We start from the raw sequence: 6,140 nt of genomic DNA, 5'->3' as shown, positions 1-6,140 counted from the left end.
CAGCTCCCAATTGGCTTGAAAGAAATTTGGTGGGAATCCATCAGGTTCAGGAACTTTGTCTTTTTCCATACTAAACAAGATGGCTTTAACTTCAGTATAGGTTGGGGTTTGATTAAGGATAGAGTTGTTTGTGGTGCTAATGATAGATGGTATGAGGTTAATGATTTATGGGTTGATGATGGGTGTTTCAGCAGTGGCCATCTTAGTGAAATATTGTGTGAAACAGTTCTTCAATTCTTGATAATCAGAAATCCAGTTACCATTGCAATCCTGGATAGTATCTATCTTGTTTCTTCTAGTTCTGCATTTAAAAGCTCTATGAAAGTAGTTAGTATTTGATCCCCCAATTGATGAATTGGTCCCTATTTTTTGTCTTCCAAAAACTTTCTTCAATATCATGCCAATTTCTGAGGTTTGCCAACTTTGGTGTCATATCTCGCCTACTGAAAATGCCCTCCGCCAAACCTACTCTCTTGAAAATGAGTAGATACATTTTTATGATATTTTTTTCCAAATAGAATGAAAGTAAAATAATAAAAAGAAGAAGAAAGAAATTTAAAAAATAAAAATAAATCTACATTACAATAATCTACATTTCTTTTAATGTTGTTCTTTTTAAAAGTGGACCAGGTTGACTATTGGTGAAACATAGCCCATGGATGTCTCTCACGTCTTGGGTGCCAAGAGGCCCAAGTCATCGGTGCTTTCTTTCGGCCTTAAAGTGTACAAATCGTGTGCACGCGCGCTTCGCGCGCCCGTGGAATTGTAGGGAGGCTGGGTATTTTGTAACAGTTTCAATAGCAATGTTTGTAACAGTTCTGGGAACAGTTTGTGTAACAGTTTTTGTAACAATTTAGTAACAACTGTTGTAACAGTCCCATTACACTTGTTTTTAACATTTATAAACGTGACATGTGCGACGTACGGAGAGCTGCTTGTAATCCAACGGTCCGTCTTCTGTGGTCATCCCATCCGACGGTTGCGATTTCCCCTGGACAAAATTTTCAGCTGCTTGCACTGTTCATTCCCCTGCTGCTATTAAAGAGTACGTAAGTAAGCAAGTAAAGATATAAGAACGAAAAACCTAGAAAGGGGATCAGCCGAGGACTCTAAGAAAGAACAAACAGGACTTGACTATAGAAATTGTACACAGGCGGACTAACACAGATCAAAACAAGAACCTTTGTAGGAAAGCTGCGCCGGGCAATGCAACAGCAAAACTAGAAACTAACAGCTAGGAGGTTAGTTCAGTAAAGGAGAAATTTGGGACAGAATTCTCAATTACACCAACAGAAAAAACTAACCAAGTTAGCCCAAAGAAAGAAAGGTTACTCCCAGGAATGCACACACTGCAATCAGACACCAACAGAAAAAACTAACCAAGTTGGCCCAGAGAAAGAAAGGTTACTCCCAGGAATGCACACACTGCAATCAGAAACGGCATTGACAGGTGCAATTAATAGACAATTGCTAGCAGAGATAGGTAAAAGAGAATACAGCTAGCCTATTCAGGGAGATAGTCTGAAAGCAAATTATGGACTGAAAAGAGGGATAAAACTCATAGTGTAGAACACACAATCTCTCCAGGAATATCAATGAGGGATCAAACATTAAGACGAAAGACCATTCCACAGATTCATATTCAATATTAGACAACTGAAGGTTAGTTAAGCAAAATTGGTAACTTAAAAGGTTAGAAATTGGGACAGAAATACCAATAGAAAAAAAACTAACAAGAATCAGCACAAATTAAGAAAGAACAGCTGATACGAATTTAATATGGACACTGCAATCAGAAATGGCACTGACAGGAGCAAACTAATAGACAAATTCACGAAAGAAGAGACACAGCAAGTCTATTATTCAGGGAGCGAGTCTGCCTGCAAGATTAGCCTGACAGTAAGAATTCAGAAAACAGTACACACATTCCACAGGAATATCAGTGAGGGATCATAGCTTAGACAAGAGACCAAAGCCACAGATTCAGATAGAAAAAATTAAACTTTTACTAATAGACCAATTCCACATATTCAGCTACTATTAGTGCTATAGCCTCGTAGTCAATAGGATTACACGCTGTATCAAAGTACTGGGATTTACAACTTCCAAATCTGTGTTAAATCATATTCCTATGATCAGTTTTCATATGATTATTGTAAACATGGATATTGTTAAGTTTCCTCGACTGCTCACCACAATAAAAACACTTCTTATCTATAGAACCCGCCCATATTTCCTTCGCTTCTGCTTTGCTGACAGCATGTGCAGGCTTTGTCGCTGCATCCTTCACAATCTGTAGAATCGAACCACTAGCTGCTGCTGGCGCAGCAGAAGTAATTGCCTCAGCAACCTCCTTCACAGATAGTGTGTCAACCAGAAACCCTTCCTCAATTGATTGTTCAGCAGCTATCCTAAAAGTCTCTAAATGATTATTCTTTACAATGCATGAGCAACCTTTACCGCCAGTAACTGCACGGATAGCTGCTAGAACACTTTCAGGAGAAGGACACGAAAAAGAATCCCCATATGCAGCAGCGGTTAGAATTCCCTCATTTACCAGCAGATGTTCTTTGCTACCACCTGAAACAATAGCTTCACATAAGTAGATAGTAGATGTAACAAAAAAAAAGACCGAAAATGCATATACAAAGTGAAATTCACATGCAAAATGAAGTCAAGTTTAGTTTTAAGGGACTCGAAAGGTCTGCGAATGATAAACAGTTTTTTCGTGAACAAGAAAAGAGACCAATAAGTTAAGAGTAGGTATTCACTCTCTGCTACAACACCATCTACGAGCACAAATCTTCATTCAAATGGGATTACTCTTTTATTACAAGAGATTCTTTGAAGATCAGATCACTTGAAAGAAAAAAATAAAATAACAGACACAATTTTGAATCACCATTTTACATGGGTCTCAAATGAACATGTAGATGGGTTCACCATCTACGAGCACAAATCTTCATTCAAATGGGATTACTCTTTTATTACAAGAGATTCTTTGAAGAACAGATCACTTGAAAGAAAAAAATAAAATAACAGACACAATTTTGAATCACCATTTTACATGGGTCTCAAATGAACATGTAGATGGGCTCACCATCTACGAGCACAAATCTTCATTCAAATGGGATTACTCTTTTATTACAAGAGATTCTTTGAAGAACAGATCACTTGAAAGAAAAAAAAAATAACAGACACAATTTTGAATCACCATTTTACATGGGTCTCAAATGAACATGTAAATGGGTATCCTGCTGCCCACTGAGGTTATGTATTAGACATACAAAGACTAGTTTTGCAAATTGCGCATTCATCGCATGAAGCAAAGATTATTCAACGACTCTCGCCATCAACTGAACTAAATGTGATTTTTTGTAGCTACAAATTGAGACTAGCCAAGAGAATCTCAACAATTTGAGTCTTAGAACTAAAGAGAATACTAAATTCTCACCCTAGATGGGCTTGTATCTAAGGATTTGTTATTCAGATAACGTGAAGTATGAAATTGCCAAATCGAAATCAAAATCAGTATATAACTTAAGTGGCATGCATATATATATATAATGATCTCAGTAGATTTTTCAAGGAAACAGAATTTAGAAATTTGAAACATATATCAAGTATTATAAGAATCTGCTACCACAAAGAGTTTGAACATGATTCATGACTGGAAAGTGGATTTGAGTTGAAACAACAAAAGTGATTTACCAAAATAGGTATATGAACATACTGGTACTGACAAGTACTTAAAAGAAAAATTCACACAGATACAAAACTTAAACAGGTTATATACCAGAAGTAACCAGAGCCACATTATCCCTCTCACTCGCATAATCTCTTCTAACCACCACTTTGATCTAGATCAATAAGCAACAAAAAAAAAACAAAAAACAATCAAAACCTAAATCTAAACCGTATATTCAACGATACCAAAAGAAATAATTTGGATAACTTTATCGAAAGAAATTGAAATACCTCCGGGAAATTATCTGGATAATCATCATCCAGATAGATCAGATCTGGATGTTTCAAAAGCAATGCCTCTGTGAAGCGATAACTAAATCTGCAAGAAATAAACCTAGGTTTACAACATGTAGAAGATTGGGGAAAAGATAAAATTGAATCGAATTGAAAAACAAAAAATAAAATGAGAATCTCTTCTAACCTTTTTTACACTCCATAATTTCTCCCTGTCCAAATCCTTCCAATCACCCTCAACAATTTCTCTTCCCAAAAAACGATTACCAAACACTCTCTTCAACGGTTACTCTTGTTTATATGATTCGGTGGTACAAGCTAATAGACTGATGAAAAGAGTATTAAATCAAGATTACAGAAAATGGTAGATATGAAAAAAAGAATTCAGAGATTAACTCTGTTGCAGAAAAATGAAAAAGGAAGAACTCATACCCAAGTTCTTCATTACACACACAATGAAAGAAACACAAAATATTTATACAGTAGAGAAAGGATTAATCCAATCCGTGACACACTACACTAGCCAATGGGAGGACACCACGTGTTAACAGACAGCTGGTACAGCTGCATGGACATATAGACATAACTGTGTGTAAAACCTAGTTAGTAATTCGGGATTCGGCAAACGTACGGAACGGCAAACGTACGAGTATTATACGGTTCTGTAAAATCCAGATTCGGTCCAAAATTCGGTCAACTGGACGTGATTCGTCAGTAATTCGGAACGGCATACGTACGTGTATAATTCGATTTATAAATGTGAGTTCGGCTCTGAAAATTCGGTATCTATATATAACAAATAATTTGTATTTATAAGGTCATAGACCAATTTTTATGCATATGTGTGAGTTATTTAAAGAAAAAATAAACTTAATATGATGATATTAATAATATATACAACATTAGTTATCCAAGAGGACGTCGTATGGTGGTTTAGATGCTTTGAAAAGTAAAAGCTAAAGAATTTATGGCGAATTAAGCGGACGTATCATTCGGAATACGTAAAATTCGTGAACGGTTCGCGAATAATCCGGGAATGCCACATAATACGCGACTTGGGTTCGGAGTTGCAAACGTACGCGAATAAAACGGTAAAATTCGCGAATGATTCGCGAACTTACTAACTAGGGTGTAAAAGACGGAGAGTATAAGAAAGGTGTTAACAGTGTTTTAAACTTTTATTACCCCCGCAAGCCAACTTTCAGCTTGTTTCCGAGAAATTGAAATCTAAGACCAGGGAAGCCTTTAGTGAACATATTATGCAGCTTGATCCAAAGTAGAGAGATAATGCATCTGTAAAGTCCATGACCGAATGAGCTTTCTGATAAAATGAAAATCCAATGGTAAGTGTTTTATTCTACTGTGAAGAACTAGATTTGAGGATAGAGATACTGCACTAATGTTGTCACGGTGCATATATGGTATGAGTTAGAGGTAGAAAAATGTGTAGATATTGCAGTAGCTGACAAACCCAGACAAAGTGTCTGAAATTGTTAATGCATCTTTTGCATTGGGTAAGACTATTCCTGAAAAGAATATTGTGATGAAAATTCTCAGATCACTGCCAGCTAAATACGATTTTAAAAAACATGCCATCGTTGAGGGAAATAACCTAGAATAACTTTCCTGAAATACTCTTGTTGGAAAGTTAAAGATCTTTAATCACGAGCATTTATCCAAAGCCGGAAAGGATATTGCGTTCAAAGCACAAAAAAAACACTAATGTACTTGATAAAAGTAAAAGTGTTGGCAACTCTGTGAATGATCCTATTGAGACTGAATCAACAGATGAAGATCTTGATAACTCAGTTTCTCTGATCACAAGACAGTTTAGAGATCCTCTTTTGAAGAGATAAACGCTTCACTAGAGATAAACCCACGTCATCAGTTAAGCCACATGATCGTGTTCCTCCTAAAAACAGGGGTATTGTTGACACTGATGATGAAAATCGGAAGCCAAAATAAATACATATCTGTTGATTATCCTGTATTTTAGAGGCTGTAGATTCTAAATTGATGAGGAAAATATAAGCGGAAGAAAATATTCATACTACATATCTACCGAATGACGAAAGTCACCCCAAAAAACTTTCAGTTTTAAATGAATATAATTGGAAGAAAATTTTTACTTTATTTTCCGATTCCATCAAATCTACGTG

The 6,140-nt window shown here is 36.1% G+C and overlaps 1 long non-coding RNA gene across 1 annotated transcript; it reads right to left on the bottom strand.

Annotated features, from left to right (window-relative positions):
* Window positions 1–1,982: 1,982 nt before the first annotated feature.
* Window positions 1,983–4,414, bottom strand: LOC113323216. Its single transcript, XR_003347480.1, has 4 exons — window positions 4,169–4,414; window positions 3,979–4,066; window positions 3,797–3,860; window positions 1,983–2,580 (listed from the first exon to the last, which is right to left on the bottom strand). It is a non-coding gene; the product is annotated as an uncharacterized LOC113323216 (long non-coding RNA).
* Window positions 4,415–6,140: the final 1,726 nt, after the last annotated feature.

This window comes from Papaver somniferum, chromosome 11, assembly GCF_003573695.1.
Source record: "Papaver somniferum cultivar HN1 chromosome 11, ASM357369v1, whole genome shotgun sequence".
Classification (NCBI taxonomy): Eukaryota; Viridiplantae; Streptophyta; class Magnoliopsida; order Ranunculales; family Papaveraceae; genus Papaver; species Papaver somniferum.
This window is presented reverse-complemented; position numbering and strand designations above follow the sequence as displayed.